Genomic DNA, 24,057 nt, shown 5'->3' with positions numbered 1-24,057 from the left:
CTTCTTTTTTTTGTGAGTCTTGCAAGGGGCCTGTCAATTTTGTTTATTTTCTCAAAGAACCAGCTTTTAGTCTTATTTATTTGTTGAATGGTCTTTCTATTTTCAATCAGATTTATCTCTTCTTTAATCTTTGTAATCTCTCCCCTCCTAGTCGTTTTAGATTCTGTCATTTCTTGTTTCTCCAGTTGTTTTAGTTTCATCATGAGGGTATTCACCTGCTCTGCTTCCATTCTTTTAATGTGGGTACTGAGTGCAATGATCTTGCCCCTCAGTACTGCCTTAGCTGTGTCCCATAGGTTTCTTTGTGATGTGTTTTCTTTGTCATTGTGGCTTATGAATTCGTTGATTTCATCTTTAATTTGATCTGTGGCCCAAGTGTTGGATAGCAGCGTGGGGTTTAGCCTCCAAGAGTGTGTATAGGCTCTGTGGTATCCTTTGTTGTTGAGGGTTACCTTTAATCCACTGTGATCAGATATAATACATGGGATGATGTCAATACTTTTGTATTTGCTGAGGTTCTTTGTGTGGGCTATGACGTGGTCTATTTTGGAATATGATCCATGGGCTGCTGAAAAGAAGGTGTATTGGGTCTCTGTAGGGTGGAAGGTTCTATATAGGTCTGTTAGATCCATTTGGGAAATGGTGTTATTTAGGTCCTCAGCTCCCTTACTAATCCTCTGGGTGTTGGATCTGTCTCTTGGAGAGAGAGGAGTATTAAAGTCACCCACTATGATTGTGTTTGCATCTATCTTGCTCTGTAATTCTGTGAGAATTTGCTTGACATATGTCGGGCCTCTTTTGTTCGGTGAGTATACATTTATCACCGTGATGTCTTGATTCTGGATTTTTCCTTGTATTAATATGTAGTGTCCTTCTTTGTCTTTTTGAGTGGACTTTAAAGAGAAGTCCAGCTTGTCTGAGATCAGAATGGCTACACCTGCCGTTTTGGTGGGTGCATTTGCTTGGTAGATCTTGGTCCATCCTTTCATTCGAAGCCTGTTTTTGTCCCTTGCTGTAAGGTGGGTCTCTTGTAGACAGCAGATGTCAACTTTTTGTTTGCGGATCCATTCTGCCAGTCTGCTCCTCTTAATCGGGGAGTTTAAGCCATTTATATTTAAAGAGATCAAGGATAAGGGTGTTTTTTCTCCTTCCATTTTCTTGTTGGGCTGTTTTTTCCTGTTTTTTTTTTTTTTTTTTTTTTTTTTTTTTTTTTTTTTTTTTTTTCTTCTTGTCTTTAGTGAGCTGGTCTTTCTGCTGGACTTTGGCTATTGAAGTTTCTTTCTGATTCTGTCTGTGTGTCTTTTACGATCACTGTTGGGTGGGCTTCCCCTCTTAATATTCGCTGTAGGGCTGGTTTTTTATTCACATACTCCTTTAGCTCCTCTTTGGTGTGGAAAGATCTGGTTCTCCCTTCGAATGTGAACTCCAGTTTCGCTGGATATTTGATCCGAGGTTGTAAGTTGTTATTCTGAAGTACTTGGATAGTGTTCTTCCACTCACTTCGAGCTTGGTAAGTTTGTGTGGATAAGTCGGATGTTATTCGAATCCTCTTCCCATTGAATAAAGTTTCCTTCTTCGCTTTGGCTGAATTCAGAATTTGCTCTTTAATCTTGAGGTCTGTAGTCTTGAATATTATGTGCCTTGGGGTGGTTTTCCTGGGGTCTGGCCTGCCAGGTGTCCTATAGGCTTCGGTTACCTGGATGGGGTCCCCTGTGAGATTGGGGAAGTTTTCTGCAATAACTTTATTGAGGACATGGTTAAGCCCTCTGCTCTGATATTCGGCTCCTTCTTCTATTCCAATTATGCGCAGATTATATCTCTTGTCTTTGTCCATTAGTTCCTGGATTAATCTTCCCTGAAGCTTCACCTTTTCTTGGAGTGTGGTCATTTTCTGGTTGTTGTCAGCTGCTTCATCATCCAGGCGAGAGATTCTGGATTCCATATGGTCAACTCTTTGTGTTATGGTTTCAATTGCGGAGTTTATGGATGTCAGAGAGCTATTCATGGTTGTCATATCAGCTCTGATCGTGGAAATTTCTTCCTTTAAAGAGTTGTATTTTAAATCTATTTTTTCATGCATTTCAATTCTCAGGGTGTGGAGATTTTCTTTAAAGGCGGCTTGCATTGTATCCATTTTTGCTTCCATTTCTTTAAACGAGGCTTGCATTGTATCCAGTTTTGCTTCCATTTCTTTCTTAGCTTCCTGGGTGTCCTTCCAGATTTCTGCTCTAAACTCCTGGAATTGTTTTCTGATTTCATTTCTGACGCTTTCGATCATTCCTGTTAACATGGCCTCATTTGCTTTTTTATTCTCCATCTCCTCTTCAATCGAGCTGCTTTTTGGAGCTGGCGAGGTGGCTTGTCCTTTGATGAACTGAGTTATGTTTCTTTGTGATTTGCACATCTGGAGGTGTGTGTAGGTCTTCCTTCCCTTCTGTGTAGGCGTGTCTAAGGCAGCAGGTGCTGTCGCTGTGGCCCCGCCCACCGGTGTAGGGCACGCCTACCAGAGCGGGCGCTTTCGCCGGGGCCCCGCCCTCCTGTGCACTGTGAGACCCCTACAACAGGCACTTTAGCGGGGTCTGCCTCCCAGAGCGAGCCCTGGGTTGTTGGGTTGTGCTTGCGCCCTCCCGCGAGTCCGTTGGGGGGGGGGAGGCAGTATGTGTGGGGCCCAGTGGGATCGACTGTCCGGGTGTGGCTTGGCACCCTCAGACCTCGCCTCTGCTGCGAGGGGGGGGGACGTGATCAGGCTCAGGTGACCCTGCTGGGCTGGTATTGCCCACCAGCGCCTGTGATTTTAGTTGTAAGAGTCCGCAAGGTTCAGGCACCTCGGGTGGGGCTTGCCCTGCCGGCCGTCCCACGACCGCTGTTGGGAAGGGGACGGGGCCGGTTCTGCCAGTTCAGGAACCTTTGGGGGCTTGGGGCTGTTCCGCCCTTCCCCTGCTAGACTGGCTTCCCAGGGCCTGATGGGAGCTTCCCGCCTGATTTGGGGAGTTCTTTGTTCCCACGGGAGTGGGGAGGGGGAGGGAGGGAGATATATCTTCTTTGTCGGGCTTGGGTCTCCCGTTGGGGGAAGGGATTATGGGGGACTCACTTTTGCTGCTTTGTGTGTGTGTCCCGCGCAGTCGTTGGCCCTTCAGGGGTTGGCGAAGTGTTGTGGTGGCTTCCCCCGTTCCCTCTTTCTCACTGCTAACAATCTTGACAACTGTACTTAACATGGAGTTCAAGATATGTTTGTCTTCTAAAGCCAATCTTGCCAAGGGGAATTCATGTGTGTTCTGCGTCATGGACATAGATACATTCAGACTTTGAGAGTAAGCTACAGAAAGGATTGCAATAAATGGTTGTAGTTGTAGGAGTTTTAAGAATCCCATACATTTTACAACCTGCTGTGTACTCTTAGTATTGTAGAGAGCTATCAAGTAGTCCTTTAGTTTTCTTTTTCTTTTTAAATAATTACTTCTTTATTGTCAAAGATATATAAAGAGGGGTTACAGTGTCATACGTAAGGCTGTGGGTACACCTTAGTTTTCTTAAATGTTGTGTCTCATAGTAGAAAACATCTCAGTTGCCCAGTAAGAGTTAGAAGTACTGGGGTTGACATAGCCTAAGATATCATGTTGACAGAGTTTGGTTGAGTCCAAGAGAACAACATGCACAAGTTCCACTTCTAAATCAATAGTTTTTGGCCAGACTGCATATTTAAGTTGCTTAAAGAATGTTTTGAGATAATTCCCAGGGGGCAGACCTACCGTGACAAAATAAATTAGTCTCTGAGTAGAATATGGACATTGGTGCTATTTTAAAGCCCCTTTGGTAGTTCTAATATGTAGCTATTGCTGGTCACTTCTGCCTTAGGTCTCTGTTCCCTCAACCATTGTTCTCTTAACAAATATTTCCCCACCCTTTCCATAATTGTGCTATTCAGTATTTTTCTACTTATTTCATCACTTATGTCATTTTTTTGTTCTGTTTTTTTTTTTTTTTTTTTTTTTTTTGGCCAGTCCTGGGGCTTGGACTCAGGGTCTGAGCACTGTCCCTGGCTTCTTTTTGCTCAAGGCTAGCACTCTGCCACTTGAGCCACAGCGCCACTTCTGGCCATTTTCTGTATATGTGGTGCTGGGGAATTGAACCCAGGGCCTCATGTATATGAGGCAGGCACTCTTGCCACTAGGCCATATCCCCAACCCCTGTCATTTTTTTTGTAAACTTAATTTTACTTATACATTCATGCTGTGGTGACAACTTTCACCTTATTTGTAGGACTAATTTTCATTTTAAAGGGCACAGTCAAGAAGACACATTAACATTTACATCAACAAACAAATGTAGAAATAGGACCCATCTGAAATCTTAAACAGAAAACATTTGAATATGGATGACTCAGAACATATTTTTGTCCTGACAAGTACTTTCACTTTTCAATAACTGTCTCACTATGATGGCACTTTTAGGGTCTCAGTGAATTCTTAATATCTATTCAATCTGTAACAAATGAAATCAAGCATTCACATAACTGAAAAACTGAACATCTCAGGTTTTTACAAACATTTCAGATTTTAAAAGTAAATTCTATTATAAGTCCTACCTTAGTATTTCAGTTAGTCCTGTGAAAATCATAGCCTTTTCTTCCTGCTCATTGACCATTCAGTAATTCAGCTATTTTATATGAGATACATGGGAATTTAACCAACTATTATTAAACTGAGCAAAAGCCAGCCAATCATAGTGCTAAAATATTATCAAAGTGACTGGTTTCTGCAATGGGAATTTTTAGTTTAAAAAAAAGAGCGCATATATAAATAAAATGGAGCGATGTAAAATTGCTTTGCCTTTAAAAGTTTAGTTACTCTTGTAGATTTGTGCACTTATTTTTAAGCATCTGGTCTGCAAGGATCCTTTATTCTGAATATGAATATTTGGAATGTTTATATTCATCAAAATATAATTCTGGGAAGAAACCAACACATTTGCATTTTCTGTATTGTTTTATAAATTTAGGTCCTCAATCTTAAGACATCTTATTTTTTCAGTCCTAAGGCAGCACATTACTTCCTAGCTTATTTCATGACCTTCAAAGCTAATTATTAATTAGCCAAAAAAGCAACTGATCCCTGTTTATACTCCCACAGTTATGTTTCAAGGTTGGTTGGAATCCATTAGATCTTGGTTTCTCAAAATGTACTTATCTAGGTCAAGAAAAAAAGGGGCAGAAGGCAACTTCACCCAAATCATGTAGCAGTGTTAAACAAATTCAGCTTTTGAGCCAACATTAAATCATTTGTGTCTCCAAACTTTCCCTTTGTAACTTTTCTTATAGTTATGTCACTTTGCATTTTGGCCAAAGAGAGCTATTTTCTTTTAGCAGACAAAGATCATCTTCTGAAGAAACACTATTTTATATCTGTGGAGTTGTCTCCATTTCAGTAGAGCACTTACAAATCATTATGTATGTATTTTGCCTATGTTGGCCTCTTAAAGGCAACTACATTGCTCTGAGTATGTTTTTATTCACCATATATAATTATAGGCAACTAATTGTTTTTAAACTGGCTTATGCCCACGATTCAAGAAGCCTAACAACAATCAATTAACTGACAAAAATGAAGCCCTAGTTCTTAAGTGTAATGTTTTAAAACCAACTTTATATTATTACTTGTTCTTGAGCATTTGTAAGTAAAATACTTTGACTAGGAAAAAAATAACAAACAGTTGGTAACACATCAAGAATAGATCCATGAATGTCAAAGTAACTAAATACTGTTAAGCCATCAAAATTAGTTTAGATTGTTACTCAAAAAGTTAGCTATTTCCAACAATTTTATTTTCCCTTTAAAGACTATATTATTTTTTTTCATTTTTAAGGGTCATATATTCTCTTAGGATTATCATAAACCATCCTTATAGCTCTCAAGTGAATCCTAACCTAGCCCAATGCTCATATTCACAAGAAAGGGATACACATTAGGTTGTTTTAGGAATGTGTGCTTCTCCCACCCCAAACTGACAATGCACTACAAATTATACCACACATTTTGTTATATGAATTTGTAACAAAGTGCTCATGCTTTCCCATTAAACAAAGTACAGTAATATGCTGTAGTCTTAAAATACTTCATGAACCCTGAAGTGATTCTCTATGGAAGGAGCTTTCTTTGCAAAGTGAATCTGGCTAGTCACCTGCACACCAAAATCTCTAAGTATCTGAACAAATTTCTTATGCTCTTTTCCAATCCAAGATCTCATTGGATCACTTACTTGGTAAGATCTTACATGGGTGTGAACAGTAATTCCAGTTTGTGCAAGTTCTTTTAAGACTTCTGGATATGTAACCCAAGTATTGCTTCCTCCAGAATGACCACCATCCAACCAATACATTGTTTTTATGCTTTTGATGAAAGCATCTATGTTCTTGTCTTTCTTGGCTTCTTTTAATTCAAAAAGTAACTGATTCAAAACAACACAACCTTTACTGAATCCAATCAGAGTGAAAGATGCACCTTTTAGTGATGGTGTAGAACCACTCTCACTCATGGTTGATTCATCAAATCTTTTACAGGTCTTCTCTTTTTATACCTGGCAACCATTACGAGAAGAATTTGATCTATAGTCAGATGCTTTGGAGTCCTTATTCCAAACATTCGCATTCTTCAGCAAACCATTCTGACTTAAGTTAAAAGCATTAACAACATATAAAGGTGCTTAAAAGCTCCAAAGTCAGTATTATGTTCTGGGGCACCAAACATGTTGCTTTTCACAAAGTTGTCATAGCAGCTGAATTTGTGCAAATGCATCTGGGAGCACTTTATCACCCAAATATAACTATTGGGGAACCGATGAGCTAAAATGGTGGCAATGTTTTCTAGACTCCAACTTTCCCACTGATAATTCTCAGGATGACGAGTCATAATTCCATGGTAATTCTGCATATCCCCGGGGAAATAGAGGACTTGATGCCGGGGTTCCTGGGCGACCAGGTCCACGGGGAGGCCCCGTGGCTCCAGTCTCTCCCCTGCCGCCGGCGGCAGCAGCAGCAGGTCGTTGCCGCGCTGCGGGTCAGATCCGAACACCGAAGACACCGCAGGCACCGCGGGCGGGCGCACCCCGCCCCGCCGCTGCCCCCGGGTTCATGGGTTGGGCTTGCCGGCAGAAGAAGGTGTTTCCGGTCCCAAACCGGTGCAGCAGGAGCACCAGCGGCGGGGACCGCAAGAGACCGTAGCCACACAAGGGTGTCCGCAGCCAGAGCAGCTCGGAGAGGGTAGGGGCGGAGGGCTAAAGGCCCGCGGAAATGGCCAGGGCGGTAGCGGCGCCTGGGTACTGCCGCACCACGGACCAACGTCTTCGCGCCACTTACATCATTTTTTAAGGGTTAGTTTCAGATGGATTTTTTTTACAATATGAAATGTGGGTCTCAGTTCATTCATAAGCTGGTATTGATTTTCTCACAGTGCTCACTGACTCACATATTTAAACACTGCCATGTTATGTTTGTGTTCACGTTGTACCTCAACTAGCTTGGATATATTAAATTTTTTTCAGTTGGTTCATTTCCAGTGTTTATAACTCACTTTGCAGAGTGTTGATTGTGGTAGTATATAAGTATTTTTACCTTTAAGCAGGCTCTTTTTTTTTCCTCCTGATGTGCTGGGTCTTAAAAGCCCTTTTAGGGAGGCTAGAAGGAAAGAAAAGTTAAAGTTAGGAAGCACATAGTTACAAATACAAGACATCTGTGCAGTTACTGGCAGGTTAATAGATGCTTTAATGTTATGTTTAAACATGAGTCTTTAATACATCTCTAGCGTCTGCTCATCTTTGGTTTACAAACAATTTAGGATGGGCATTTTTGCAATTAAGGAAAATGCTTTTACATTCTACTGTGTTAAGTGCAGAACTGTGGTAGACTTTGCAAATTTCCATTTGCTTATAATGAGGCAAGTTAGGAAAATCAGTTAAAATTTATTTTATTCCAGTACTTCCTCTGGTGAAGAGAAGGAAGCTCATTATGAAGGTATATGTTGGATAATTAGAATTTATTTGCTTTTTTTTTTTGGTCAGTTGTGGGGCCTGGGTGGCCTGGGCATAGCTACCCCTGAGCTCTTCAGCTCAAAGCTAGCACTCTACCACTTGAGGCACAGTGCCACTTTTTTTTTTTTTTTTGGTGATAAATTGGAGATAGAAGTTTCATGGACTTTCCTGCCAATGCTGGCTTTAAACTGCAATCCTCAGATCTCAGCCTCCAGAGCAGCAAGGACCACAGGCATGAGCCACAGTGCCCAGCTTTCCTTCTTTTTTGAAAAGCATATGCATAGTAATTTAGAGCAACTTAAGCATGGACTCAAATATGTACTTCCATCTAATACCTATTTGACTCCATTTCTTCCAGCTGTAAAAGAGGAGTAATATACAGGGTTGGTACAAGGGTCACCAAGTTAATGTCTATAAAGCAGTTAAGACAGTGTCGGATACAGTAACTGCTATGTTGGTTTGTTTTGAAGTAATAGCTTCAAAACCAGGTGTGATGGTCGACTCAGGAAGCTGAGACAGAAAGAGTTCAAGGACAGCCTAGGGTAAGTAGATTCTTTGTTGTTGTTTTTTTTCCTTTCAGTTATGTGGCTTGAACTTTGGGCCTGTGTGCTGTCCCTGAGCTCTTTGGCTCAAGGCTAGTGCTCTTTCATTTGAGCCACAGTGCCACTTCTGGTTTTCTCATAGTTAATTGGAGATAAGAGTCTCACAGACTTTCGTACCCAGGCTGGCTTTGAACTGCAATCCTCAGATATCAGCTACGTGAGTAGCTAGGATTACAGGCATGAGCCATCAGCACCCAGATGTTTGTTTGTTTTTTAAAGAAACTGGCACAAATTTTCTTCACATATTCAAATAAACAGTTTGCTATTATACATACATGCTAGTCATGAGCTTTGGCTATGAAATTGCCCTTGCTTCCTCTCTTTCTGTCCAGTGTCCCAGGGAAAGTTGGATAGAGGCAGCCTCAGGTCAACAAAGTAGAACTGAAACACCAAAGCTTAATAGCAGTTCATTTTGCAATAATACTAGAATACATATTCTAATATTTTATAATAAAGCTATTGGGGAAAACTTGGTAAGTTTCTAGTAGGTGTTGTTTTTTCCATTCCCCTTGTAGTATTGGTGTTTCAACCCAATTGACTCACACATGTTAGGCACGTGCTCTAAGTTACACCCCTGCCCCAGTTCATGCTCTAGGAACCATAGTCCTAATCTTATTCTTGTTATGGGGCTAAGGAATATTACAGAGTATGAAGGAAGGGATTCCCTGTCCCTCAAAGAGTTCACTGTTCAGAGACAGTCTCAAGCAAAAAGATGGATTTATTGGGGAAGCATAAAGCGAACTAACCGGCCAGGGACGCAGCACAGACTTGGGAGATGCCACCGTGACCCCGAGCAGTCCTCTAATTGGTGTTTGTAAAGGTAAAAGCATAGCGCAGATGTAGGGGCTTGATGCAGGGTTACAGCAAACTACAAGTGAAGCTCGCATGGCATAGATGTAGGAGGTTGATGCAGGGTGTAGAGCAAATAACAAGCAAGCCATTTGCAGAAGCAGAATTTGGGGTCAGGTTGACCTAATAAGATGGAGTCAGGTCTATTCCCCCCAACATTCCCTACCATGTTTCCCTAATCATGATGGAGTCAGCTCTACAATTCTCTTACTAGTGGAGGAGTGTATCCATGTAATCCAGAAAGAGAAAAATGAACTAATTATTTATTATACTCAATAAGAAAAAAAAACTAGAATGTCTTAACAGAAGTGAATGGTTAAGATCGTGATTAGTGATTCAGTATTAAAATGCTAACTACACATACATAGTATGCAGAGCAACATAAAATTATTTCCATTGACTCTGTACTGTGCAAGGAGTCAGGGATGCAGATGAGTAGGACAGCTTTCCCTCCAAGTGTTCTTGCTGGAAGTATCCTGTTGCAGAGATATAGGGGTGAGAAGACCCAATGGGAAGGGGAACGAGGTGACCCTAGAGATGGGCCAGTTAGATGAAAGAGGAAGTAGTTGAGATGGGCTGTACAATTTATCAGGGCATCCCAGGGTAGTATTGTTAGTATGTATGAAGTGTTTTCACAGTATTTTTCATTATCCCTTTAATTCTTTTCAATACTGTGTGCCAGCTACATGCACCAAGTAGATGTGAATGAACTGAAGCTTCAGTAGCTGAAGGCTGATGGCAGAATGAGCATTCAGACCCTGTCTATCTTTTGAAATCTGCACACTTCACATTTGTCTCCAGCTAAGGGAGAATTCTACCTACAGACATAGTACTATGTAGTTTAATCCAAAGAGATAATGGGTTTTTGAAGTATAAGAATTCTTTTGAATTTTTGTCTATTTGTTTTGTTATCTAATATTTGCATTTGAGAGTTTGTACTAGCAGCAAAATATATGGTGGGTTGTTGTTATTTTGTGCCAGTTCTGGGGCTTGAACTCAAGGCTCTGGCCGCTGTCCCTGAGCTTTTGTGCTCAAGACTAGCATTTTGCCACTTAAGTCACAACTCCACTTCTGGCCTTTTTGGTGGTTAATTGGAGGTAGAAATCTAATTGGAGATAGGAACTTTCCTACCTGGGTTGGCTTTGAACTGCAATCCTGACTCCTGACTAGCTAGGATTACAGGTATGAGCCACCAGCACTTAACTATCTGGTGATTATTGAGAAATCTGTGTTTGAAGGACCTGGGAGCAGAAATGGAACAGGACTGTTTGCTTTAAAGAGAGGATGTTGTATCAGATGCTCACTTCTTCATCAAGGGTTGCATTTTCCTGAAGCAGGCAAGACTGCTGATTTGGGCACTATGGGAAATAATTACAGAAACATGGTATGACTTGCAAATGGGATGTTCTTGTCTATTGTGGGAGTTACATTCCAGAGCACCAAAAAATCTGCGAAGTAACAATAAATGGACTGCAGTATAGCAAGGGACAACTATCTAACACTGCTGCTTTGCAGATTTTCACGTATCGTGGGGATCTCTGGAACATAGCTCCCGTGGTAGGTGAGAGATCACTATTTACCTACTTAAAAATAAAGCCGCAATACAATGAAGCTGCTGTAAATGAACTGTGATATATATAGTAAGGGAAAACTGTGTTAAGTCCATTAGTAAACTTTTTGCGAACGTTTTCTGGGCATTTGGGAGATGACAAAAATGAAATTAGTGGCCAAGCACCAGTGGCTCATGCCTATAATATTAGCTACCCAGAAGGCTGAGAAGAGGATCGCAGTTTGAAGCCAGTCCAGGCAAGAAAGTCTGTGAGACTCTATCTAACTTTTGAGCTTTGTTCACTAGGAAAGGAAAAAAAAACTAGTACAACTAAATCACTTTTGAAAAAAAATAAAATTCCAAGTATCATACTACCTGATTTTGAGATTTAATTTATAGCTTGGGAACCAAGTCAGCAGTGCCAGTATACTCATGGAGAGATAGATCAATGGAGTAGACTCTAGACACAGACTCACACAGGTTTGTCCAACTTTTTCACATATACACAAAAGCAATTCGATGGAAAATTGAGGCATTTTATTATTTTTTGGGGGGGTCAGTACTAGAGTTTGAACTCAAAGCCTTGAGCTTGTGAGGCAAACCCTGTTCCACTGGAACTGTGCCTCCATGCCAATGTCTTCTTAATAAATTAGGTTAGGACAATTGGATAAGCATAAGCAATGAAACAAAACTTTTACCTAAACTCCACTCCTAATTTTTCTGGATTACAGAAAAATTAACTGGAAATTTATGATAGATGTAAATGTAAACTGTCAAACTATAAAACTTTTGGAAGAAAACATGTAAGGAAAACCTTCTTGATGTAGGTATAGAGAAGCACTCTTAGACAGGATGCTTATCACATAATCCATAAAATGAACAAAATAAATAAATTAGACTTCATCAGAATTACCTTTTCCAGGCATGGTGACAATCTCAGCTATGCAGGAAGGAAAGATGGATTGATCATGGTTCAAGGTCAACTCAGACAAAAATATCAGTAAGCCTTGTCTCAAATAGAAGACTGGGTGTAGTAGCACAGGCCTGTAATCCCAACTGTGAATGAGGCATAAATAAGAGAATCAAAAGTTGAGGCTGGTGCTTGGAGAAAAACCTTGTCTAAAAATATCTATTAAAGAAAAAGGGGTGGGTTCATGGTCAAGTGTTAGAGCATCTATCTAGAAAGCTCAATTAAATTCAAACCCCTGTAACATACACACACACACACACACACACACACACACACACACACACACACACACACAGAGTAAAAATAAAATAAATCGCTATAAACTTTTACTCTATCAGTGGCTCTATTAAGAGAGCAAAAACTTGGAAGAAAATATTTGCAAATCTCTTAGCTGATAAATGACTTGAATCCAGTAGACATAAAGGACTATGTGAATTCAATGCTGAAAATCCTGTTAGGAAATATATAAAAGACTCAAAAGTTGCACGTAGTGGCTTACTCTTACATCCTAGCTACTTGGAAGGTAGAGAGGCTAGAGTTGAGGCCAACATGAACAAAAAATTGTGGAGACCCCTTTCAACCAACGGGGCTTGGGTGGAGCATGCCTGTCATCCCAACTATGTGAGAGGCCTTGGGTAGGAAGGTATGGTCTGATCCTGAAGTCAGCCTTGGGTAGGAAGGTATGGGCTGATCCTGAAGCCAGCCCAGGGAAGATACGTGAGATTTTAACCACAAAATAACTAAAGCAAAAAAATATAGAGAAGAAGATTTGCCAAAAAGAGTGTGTGAAAGAAAGGAACCACAGAAGTCAAATAGCATTCCTTTAGAGCAGCACAAATACACCAGTCCTGTTAAAAAGAAATTAAAAGAAAACTGATGTCACAACCAAGTGTTGACAAGGGTGTAGAAAAACTATGTTCATTCCTAGTAGGATATAAAATGATACTATGGGAAAGCAATTTTATTACAACTAATGTTTGAATCATAAAAAATATTAAACTACTTTCTAAACTTCTGTGCTGTCAAAAGTTAAAACTCTTCCAATATACGTTTGTAGTGGATGTATTTTCTGATTCAGATAATGGCTCTAACAGTGCTTTTTGAATCTCATTGATGTACAGAGCAGATTTCTACATTTTAAAATCCACTAGGGGGCTGGGGATATGGCCTAGTGGCAAGAGTGCTTGCCTCCCATACATGAAGCCCTGGGTTCGATTCCCCAGCACCACATATAAAGAAAACGGCCAGAAGTGGTGCTGTGAGTCAAGTGTCAGAGTGCTAGCCTTGAGCACAAAGAAGCCAGGGACAGTGCTCAGGCCCTGAGTCCAAGACCCATGACTGGCAAAAAAAAAAAAAAAAAAAAAAAAAAGATAAATAAAATAAAATCCACTGGGCTGGGTTAGTAGCCTAGTGTAAAGTGATTGTATACTAAATGCAAAGGTCTGGTTCAATCCCTAGTTGTGAATGAAGAAAGGGGAAAGAAAGAGATAGGGAGAGATGGAGAGATGGAGAGACACAGAGAGATAGAATGAGAGAGAGAGAGAGAGAGAGAGAATGAACCAATAAAGCAGGAGAGAAAGCAGTAGAATCCACCATGCCTTCTGAGAGATGAGTATGGCCAGTTCAGACCTCAGGCTCCTGGATCAACTTAAATATTTGAGCATTAGCTTTCTTTGTGAAGATATTCTCAAAATGAAGTTGCAGACTTTTATTCAAATCAACATTGGTGCATGAAGATTTGCAAGATTTAGTGAAAGGGGAAAATATTTTAAACCTTAATTAAGTGAAATATTTCGTCATTAGTAGACCTATATTACAAAAAGCAAACTATTGCTATAACCTGAATTTTATGAAATGTTTCATAGTGATCTATTTTACTTTATCATCAAAATACCTGTATAATATCCTTGATTTTTTGGTCTCTTGGTCCACAAAAGTCTAAAAATATTTATTATCTAATCCTTTACAGAAAATGTCAATCCCTAGCTTAAAGCACAGATCTTCAAGCATTCAAAATTTTACTTTGTGTCCCCTGTAGTTACATGCCATAAATTTTGATGTATTCTAGTTTCATAACATTTAGCTAAAAACATTTTCTAATTTCCATGTCATGTCTTCTTTAAGTCATATTATTTAGAAATTGGTAGAGTTAGCCAATGAGCAAAAGTGTTAGTTAGGTACTGAGTTTGAGTCCTGATCTTGGCCCAAAACAGTGTGTTAGATGACTTTTAAACATGTAGAAAACCTTTGTGACATTTTATTCAGAGTCCTAATTAAGTTCCAAAGTGTCAGTCTAGAAATGTGTTGAAGTTTGCTTTCTATCAGCATGTAGCATATCTTGGCAGCTATGCATTGAACACTTGAAGAAGTGTCTTCTGAGCTTGGGGTATGCAGTTCACAATGGTCCTGTAATTTTTTGTACCTACTCTGTAGAATCCCAGTATCAGCTAAGATCTAGTAAGTGTCTTGTACTTTTTTTGTATATCTTTCTTTATGGATCCAATATTTTGTTTTTTCTTTTTTCTGTGATTATGAGCAGATTAAAGGTAAGAAGAAGTTATGTTGAATTCTGGTCTCAGCAGTCTCTCTACTTCACTATTTTGTACTGTACTCCCTAGCAATTAAATTATGTCAACTTATACATGAGAATTAATATAAGAGGGAAATCTTTTCCTAGCACTGCTTTTTCTAGTCAGTGCTGTTTCCTCTTGAAACCTACCTTGTTTGTAATGGAAGGAACGAGTGTGAACACAGAGCAGTGTACTCTCAGATCCTCTCAGGTGTTTCTGAAGTTGCATAACTGCTGTGAACCAAAGTTTTTATTCAATGGATGCAGCAAGCAGGCCGGGGACCATGTGCACACTTTCTACCCTTACAGTTGTTGTGGAAAGACAATAGTCTATACAAATAGAGACTCAGCTGAGCACCAGTGGCTCAGGCCTGTAATTCTAGCTATTAAAGTGGCTGAGATGTGAAGATTGTGGTTCAAAGCCAGCCTGGTTTCCAGTTAACCACCAAAAAGCCAGAAGTGTGCTATGGCTCAAGTTCTTGCCTTGAGCAAAAGGAGCTCAGCAACAGCACCCCTGCCCAGAGTTCGAGCCGCAGGATTGGCAAAAGCAAACAAACAAACATTAGGTTATACAACAACAAGAGAGAACCTAATGGCCTCCTGACCATTGTTGGGATTTCTCAGTTTGGGTGAGGTAATGTGTGGTTGTGCTGTTGTCACTTGGACTTGCTCTTCTGTATATGTAATATTTGTTAAGTGCTCATGTCTCTTTCCCTTTCTCTGGAGAAGCTGGATTGCCAGGGATGCCTTGGAAACAGCAGCCCGAGCTGAGGGTATTTCCCTGGATGTGTCTATACATTCTCAGCTCAGAATTCTGGATGATGAACATCCCAAGGGGAAGTACTTTGAAGCCAATCTGGACCACTTCCAAGTAAGAAGCTCTAAAGGTTAATGAGTCATCAGCCAAGCACCAAAAGCATTTTTGAAAATTTGGACTAAGATGAGGCAGTTGGGGAGATGTACTTTTAATGAAGAGAACTGTTTACTGAAGTGTATTTTAAATATTGTCTTCTTGGTGTATGTTGAAGCTTTGTGACTTGTATTCTCTTTACAGACACCAACACGTGGTGGACAATGCTGGCCTCTTTTCCTGTATGACATTTTCATGGCTTTCTCCTCTGTCCCGGGTGGCCCACAAGAACAGAGAACTCTTAATGGAAGATGTATGTCCTTTGTCCAAATATGAGTCTTCTGATGTGAACTGCAGAAGGTAGGCATCTCTGGTCCATCATGGTTTCCACATACTGGATGCTAGGCCTAAGATAGGAGGGTGTGACTTCTGCAGCTGTCCTTGGGTGGGGCGGTCTCCTAGGGGAGGCTTCCCATTTGCTCTTCTGCTTTATTTCCTATTTCACTCTAATCCTACTTTTTTTTTTTTTTTGGCCAGTCCTGGGGCTTGGATTCAGGGCCTGAGCACTGTCCCTGGCTTCTTCCCGCTCAACGCTAGCACTCTACCACTTGAGCCACAGCGCCACTTCTGGTCATTTTCTGTATATGTGGTGCTGGGGAATCGAACCCAGGGCCTCATGTATATGAGGCAGGCACTCTTGCCACTAGGCCATATCGCCAGCCCCTCACTCTAATCCTATTTTAAGCATGGGCTTTCTCTCTCTCTCTCTCTCTCTCTCTCTCTCTCTCTCTCTCTCTCTCTCTCTCTCTCTTTCAGCCCTGCTTCTCTTCCTGAGTCTGAAGGGAGATTATGTGGCTGCCTTTAAAATCTAGTTTGCTACTTTGCTTTTTACCACAGGATCCTTCAGAAAGGTGCGGGCTCTGACAAAGGAAGTTATCCCTAGACTTTATTCAGGGGTAGGCCTTTTGGGAGTGGAAGGAAGGGCTCTTGTTCTGTACCTTGGAATGCTCCCTATCTGGAATAAATAGTCACATACACAGGAAGGGACTTTTTCTCTAGAAGGTAAATACTATGTGTATAATTTTAAAGGAGAGACTTGTATGTGCTATTTCAGAGCCTGCAGACAAAGAAACTATGGGAGGGAAGCTAGGGTGTGTCTTTTTCTCTGAGGAGATGTGTAACAGGAAGATATGTGCCTCTCAGCTACATCCTGCTCTTCTCCTTTATCTTCTGCTTTCTCAGTTCCTTGCTCTTTATTGGATGTCCCAACACAGTCACCAGCATTCTACAGAAAACCATTTTTGGAGTTGCATTCACTGTAACTGTTTGCACTGTTTTGGCAAAAACTGTAACTGTGGTTCTGGCCTTCAAAGTCACTTCTCCAGGGGGAAGGATGAGGTGGCTGCTGGTATCAGGGGATCCTAACTTCATCATTCCCATCTGCATCCTGATCCAGGTGATGCTCTGTGGACTCTGGCTGGAAGCCTCTCCTCCCTTCATTGACACAGATGCACACTGAATATGGCCACCTCATCATCCTGTAATCCAATAATGTGGTCCAGCTTAATGGGTAGCGGCTTATCAGGACCCAGGCCACATACCCCATAGAGACTCAGCTATGGGTACTCCATTATTTGTTCAACATTGTGCCTCTGACTGAAGTCCACAGTCAGCAATTGGGAAAGTAGGTGAAGTCCTTTTGCAGATAGGTATAGTGGAGAGCTGTACTTGGCCTCTATGACTAGGACCTATATGTCAGCAAACTTCCTCCCCTCAAATGGGAACTTTCCTGTTGCCATCACATACAAAATGATGCGTAAGTTCCAAATGTCCATCTTGTAGGCATAATACATTTGGTGTAGGAACATTTCTGGGGGTCAGAATATCAAGGCTCCACAAGCTCCCTTTATCAACTGCCCCCAGGTCATACTGACACTCTCCCTGAAATCATTGACCTTGGCATCCAACAGGATGTTTTGGGGCTTGAGGTCTTGGTGTGCAATTCTGTTCTTGTGAAGGCAGTGCATGGCACTCATGATCTGAACAGCCTCCTGGTTTCATGCTTGATTATGCAGCTGCAGCAGGCTTTGTGGCTCCACCCCATGAGGTATCCCCTCATGGCCAGCTCCCTGATGAGATATAGACAGTTTTTATCCTCCATGATCTTGAAAAATTGGATGATGTGTGGCTGATGTATGCTCTTCACAATGTCCACATCGTTTTCTATGGCATGGCTCTTCAGGTCTTTCTCCAGGAGAACTTTCATGGCCAGCCTTGTGTCTGTGAGGCGTGATGGGAAACCTTCACATATCCAAAGCTACCATGGCCGATGGTCTCCTTCAGTTGATACTATCCGATGATGGTGATCTCCTTCTCCCTTTCCAAGGAAGAAATAAAGGAAACTTTATTGTATTTTGACATCTTTCCAATGGGATAGCAAATATGCAATCTTAAAATTATCTCGAATGTTCTAAATGAAGATGACACATAGGAAATCTTAACCCAAATGAGATAAACGAAAAAAACAAATAATTAAATGCAAACACCAGAATCATGAAAAGAAATACCCAAACACAAACCACACCAATACAGCTCCTCCCACACCACCACCCCACACACAAAGAAAGCCTTAGAGTCATTCGAAGTTAGTCCAGCGGACACCAAGAAAAGCTCCCAGTGCTGTAACTGACAAAAGTGGAGAGTAGCTTCTTATATACTCTACTGGGGATGCTTCACAAAGCCTGAGGACATCAGGGAGCAAATGGACCAATCACAAGTGGGACCAGTGACCTTAGTGAGGAATGGACCAATTGGGGCTCAGCAGGCACCCTCTGATAGGTATGCTCTTGAGCCTGGAGGACTGCTTCCCAGAAAGACTGGTACATGGGAAGATGCTACTGCTCCCATGGCATCCATGTGGGAACCATAAGAGGAGGACATTGGGCAGTGGCCCCTGACGTTTGTGGGGTGGGGGTACGGAGGGCAGGGTACCTTAAGTTTGCTTCTTGGGGAACATCAGGCAGTGTACTTTATTCTTGTACAGAAATTACAACACTGTTCTTGTCCCATAGCATCATCTATGTCTAATTGCAAAGGATCCCGAGAAATGGAGACTTTGCAATGATATGACTCAAATATTCTGTTTCTACTTGAAAAGGGAGAGCAGACCTCCAAGATTAAGTCATAGTTTTGTCCACATCTGCCATTCTAGTTTGTGTTTCCTGTTTTTACCATTTTCTCTGGTTCTTTGTCTTGTTTTTGCTTTTGATTAGTTTAATCATTTTTTCTTTTTTATAAATTTAATTTTATTGTGAAGGTGCTGTTTAGAGGGGTCAGTTACATATGTAAGGTAGTAAGTACATTTCTTGTCATACTTTTGACCACCTCCCTCATTCTTCTGCCATCTTCTCTCCTCTAAAATTTTCCCCTGCTTGAATTGTAGTTAATTTGCGATGTTTTCTTGTACCACTGTTGCATTGGTTTTTCCTTTATCTTTTGTCTCACCATTTTGATGTTTCCCCTTCCCTTCTCTAATTTAGATAAACATATATACAATAACCAGGGCACTGAAATAAAATGTGGTGACAACATGGACCTGATGCTTATTCTACTTGAGAGGCCTTTTTTGTTGTTGCTGTTGAACTCTGGGTCTGGATACTGTCCCTGAGCTCTTCAGCTCAAGACTAGCTCTCTATCACTTGAGCCACATTGCCCCTTCTGTTTTTTTGGTGGTGTGAGCCACCAGTGTCCACTTTAAGAGGTCTTTTAAGTAAAATAAATAATGGGGGGGGGCAGTGGTGGCTCATACCTGCAATTCTAGCTACTCAGGAGGCTGAGATCTGAGAATCTCATTCAAAGCCTGCATGGGCAGGAAAGTCCATGAGACGTTTCTCAGCAATTAATAACCAGAAAACAGCAAGTGGCCCTGTGGCCTTAAGTATGCTGGAGGTACTCTTAACCACAAATGCTGAGGGACAGTGCCCAGGCCCTGTGTTCCAGCCCTAGGTCTGACAACAACACAGTATTAAACATGAGCTGGGCATAATGCCGCCATTGTCACAAACACAGAAGGCAGAAAAAAGCTGAAGCAGGAGGTTTGGGTGCCTGAGGCCAGCTTGGGCTGTATAATGATTTCAGTTCAACCTACTATTGCAAGACTTAATTCCAAGAACCCTAACAGAAAGTTCACTCACAAAACAATCTCAGAGAGCCGTACTTCCATAACCCTATTTCATTTTGTCAATTGTTGTGACCTATTACTTTATTCTTCCTCCTTTCAAAAGTCTCCATAATTACTTTCTGTCATTTATCATTGTTGGTTTACCCCTGAGGGTTATTTACACATCCCAACTTATACTTTTCCCTTGTAACACTGGTTCTTCTAATTCTCTCCCTCCCTTCTTTCCTTTATTTAAACCTCCATCTTCTTTACCATCTCCTCCCTTTCACTTCTTTTCCTTTATTACATTTTTCCTCCCTTTGTCTCTTCTCTTACTTTTCTTCTGATATAGAAGAGGATGATGTAACCCAAGATAAACTTGATTCATGATCTTCGTGCCTCAGTGTTCTGAATGGCAGGACTACAGGAGTACATGGCCATGACTGGCATGGCCATTATCTTTTATCATAGAGTGCTCTCCTATTCCCTAGACTTTTCACACACATTACACTGTTTCATGTCCTAGATGTCTCTTAGACTATTTTCTGAATTTCCTTTCTTTTCTGTCCCATTCAGGAGCCCATAGTCTTGGGGAAATGCCAGCCAGTGCCAGGCATGCCCAAAACTGTCCAAGACCAGGAATCTTGGGCACAGACCCTTTCAAGCACTGGATTTGATAGAGCATAAATGAGGTGTAGATTGACCTTTCAATTCAGGACTGCAAGTAATTAGCTAAGGAGGTCCCTTTAACAGAAAGCACTCTAAACAGAAGTCCCAGTTCAAAACTACACCAATTCTGACAATCACCTGCCTCATTTTTGAGACATGGGCAGATCTAGTCATTGTCTAATGAATAGAAAGAGACAGAAATGATAAAGTATCACTTCTGATATTAATAAATGGCTGTTACTCTCACTGTGACATCTCTATATATCTCTAACTCTCTTTAACTTTTTTATTATTAATCATTAAAATATTTAATTTCATAATGAATTTATACTCTGAATATATTTGGCTTAATTAAACATATTGCTAAATTTTTATTTATTTATTTATTTATTTTTAAAATTTTTTATTTTTTCAAATTTTTATTGTCATACTGATGTACAGAGAGGTTACAGTTTCATACGTTAGGCATTGGATACATTTCTTGTACTGTTTGTTACCTTGTCCCTCATACCCTCCTCCCTCCTCCCTCTTTCCCTCCCCCCCCCCCATGGAGGTGTTCAGTTCACTTACACGAAACAGTTTTGCAAGCATTGCTTTTGTAATTGTTTGTCTTTTTTTACCCTGTGTCTTCTCTTTAACTTTTGATCCTGGAGAAACAACTGATGTGTGAGTAGTCTAGAGAGAAGGCTCCATGACAACGAGCTGAAGCATCCAGCTGGAGGACATGAGATGGGAAGGAGTCATGCCTGGAGATGACCATGGCCCCAAGGGAAATTTTCACAGTTGTCTCCTGAGCTCCTCACTTACAACCCTCCTGCAAAGCTTCTCCTGGATTCCTGACCCCTAGAAACTGAATGAGAATAGATGCTTGGTGTTCAACAATATTTGCTACACAGGCAAGCCACTGAAATGGTGAGAAATATGAAACAGGTCATGTGAATCACCCTCTCTACATCAAACACTCATGGCCTACAGTACACTTGTAGTCTATAGATTATTAAATTCACTGCCTAGTTCCCAAATATGTGTGCCCTTGTTACTTAACTTACTTGCACCTCAGTTTATACTTAGGTGTATACAATATGTATTTTATGAATTGTCAGTTTTGATGACACAGCTTACATTCAAGAATATTCATCTGAAAATAGGCTTCAATAGTCCTTGGGGGCAAAGACTATAGCTATTACATTATATGAGGAATACTTGACTTTTAAAAAATCAAGTGAATGTCCCAGAATTTTCAGAGAGGCTGATGAAATCCCCACAGTCAGGGATAAGATGCCTTATGCTGACTTGTGCAGTTCTCAAAGAATAATCTGAACCCTGTAGTTCTTGTCATAAAGCTGGGCAATTCTGCTACCTAGTGGACTTTGAATCAACTTCAATTCAATGCCTTCTGTATTTCAGTGAATCCAATTTAGAATGACAAGGGAAGGCTGGAGGTGAGGGCTCTCCCCTGTAATCCCAGCTACTCAGGAGTCTCAGAAGTGAAGATTGTTGTTCACAGGCAACACTACCTCCAATGAACTATGAGAAAACTGGAAATTGACCTAAGGCTCAAAGTGGGAGAGAGCTAGCCCCATGACAACAAAAGAAAATGGCCATGATAATATAATTGATTAACACACAGAGAAATACTGTTCAGGTCAGAGTAATAGTCCAATTGACATTCAAGTTGTCAAATATCACAGAGGACTGAGGAACATCTTATGAGTTTAAACTCAGGCTGTTAGTACTAAAAACAACATGAGATGAAACCTCCATCTTTTTCTCTTTGCAGCTCAGGGCTGCTAGCACTGTTAAGGGTCTCCTGGACATGATGACTTGAACTCAGAGAACCTGAGTGACCTTCTCTCCTGGACTCAAGCAGGAAATTGCCTTTAATTACCCAAAAGATAAAAGGAACATAATTCCAAGTTGTGCACACATCCTCTATTTAACCACTTGAGACTGGAAGGAAAATGCAGAGTTAACCATCAATGGTCTGAGGAGCAGACAATCTGTACCACTTCCTCCAATCCTCCATCCATCAGTATTTTTCTTAGAGCCATATGTGTGCCCACCCTCAGTGATTTGTGAAACACACATGTTGCCTTGGAAGAGTGCATTGTGGAGTGCTACTGTAATTCCACTGACTTCTATGCTGCTCTGATCCTACTATTAACATTTGACATGTTTCTATGTTTTCTGTAAGTATAAGTAAATGGAGAGAGAAATGATGGCAAGTTTTACCAACTGTTTCCAAATACTGGTGGCTCACACCTCTAATCCTAGCTCCTCAGAAAAGGCTGAGATCTGAGGATTGAGGTTTGAAGCTGGCTCAGGCAATCCATGAAATTCTTATCTCCAAAAAAGCTATAGGCCCCGAGATCAAATCCAAGGACTTGTACACACACGGAAAGTTGTACCATTTGTAACCTTGCATTCACATATTCAGAGATATTGGCATTATATAATTCTAATTCAACTTCATGTTCAGAGCACAAATGTGAAAGTGCAGCTTTTATCTGTTAGGGAAACTAAGACAGAGATATAACAGAGGCTTCTGTAGCTAAAGTCTCTTTCTTTTTCTCTTTTTTTCCCCTTCCTACTTTACTCTTCTTTCCTCTGGGAAGAAAGTTTTCTTTTTCTTTATTTATAATGTGAATGTCCTGTACATATGGACTGTACTGTCAGCATGATGTTGCAGGCGTTCTCATGTGTTCCTCCCAATGATTTAACATAAAACCTAAGCTTATGCTAAGGGGAGGGGAAATGTGGAAACATGAAATGTGCCAAATTTTCAAAAAGAACACAAAAGAACAACATGAAATGAAGTCACAGTTCTGTGTGTTCTGTAGCAATGCGAAGATCACGGTTTATGCTTTTTCAGATTTAAAAAGAGAAGCAGAGGTATAAGGAGCGGTAGATTATCGGACAAAACCCCATTAACACCTCTGAATGACCCCCCCCACCTTCCCTTGCTGACCTGAAACAAGCCTGCCAAGCCACATACAAATCCACATATTCCTTTTTTTCTCCCCCCCCCCCCCCCCGACCCCAGTACTAGGGTTTGAACTTATGGCTTCACAGATGCTTATCTGGTTTGCTAACTTGAGTCATGACTCCATTCTAGCTTTTTGCTGGTTAGTTTGGAGATGGAGTTTCTTAGACTAATCTTCCCAGGCTGGCTTTAAGACACTGTCAATTGGGGGCTAGGAATATGGCCTAGTGGCAAGAGTGCTTGCCTTACATACATGAAGCCCTGGGTTCGATTCCCCAGCACCACATATATAGAAAATGGCCAGAAGTGGCGCTGTGGCTCAAGTGACAGAGTGCTATCCATGAGCAAAAAGAAGCAAGGGAAAGTGCTCAGTGCTCAGTGCTCAGTGCCCCTACAATGTTGAAACCCAAGAGTCCTAGCACCACATCACTGTAGCAGGTGAGTGCCAATTCAGAGAAAGCACCAGCAAACATGGCTCCAGCCCCATGACCACTGGAGGACTTGGTGGCATGGTGCAACCCTGGGCCGTACTGGGGAAGGGGAGACAGGGTGGCTTCTGAGTCCCCTGGCGTTCCTTCTCCATGGGCCTCTAGAACACACACGTGGCTCTGCAAGTGCACGTGAGTGTCCTCTCACCCTGCGTCTGGTTCCTTCACCCAAGCTTCCTGTCCTGTCACCTGTATTTCCAGTCACTTCACACACACTTTGGGTCCCTTCCTCCGTGCTTCCAGTCCCATGGGTTGGGGTAGGAGTGACAGGTTCCACTTACCTCAAATCCCGGGCTGGAGAGCATAGCACTCATGTGCAGTCCCATGCCTAAACAGACTGTGACCAT

The 24,057-nt window shown here is 41.2% G+C and overlaps 1 pseudogene; it reads right to left on the bottom strand.

The window, feature by feature from the left end:
* Positions 1–1,147: 1,147 nt before the first annotated feature.
* On the bottom strand, positions 1,148–24,057 carry LOC125366971 (annotated as a pseudogene).

The sequence above is a fragment of the Perognathus longimembris genome, chromosome 18 (genome assembly GCF_023159225.1).
Source record: "Perognathus longimembris pacificus isolate PPM17 chromosome 18, ASM2315922v1, whole genome shotgun sequence".
Classification (NCBI taxonomy): Eukaryota; Metazoa; Chordata; class Mammalia; order Rodentia; family Heteromyidae; genus Perognathus; species Perognathus longimembris.
The sequence above is the reverse complement of the archived record's forward strand: the minus strand, read 5'-3'. Positions and strand labels throughout refer to the sequence as shown.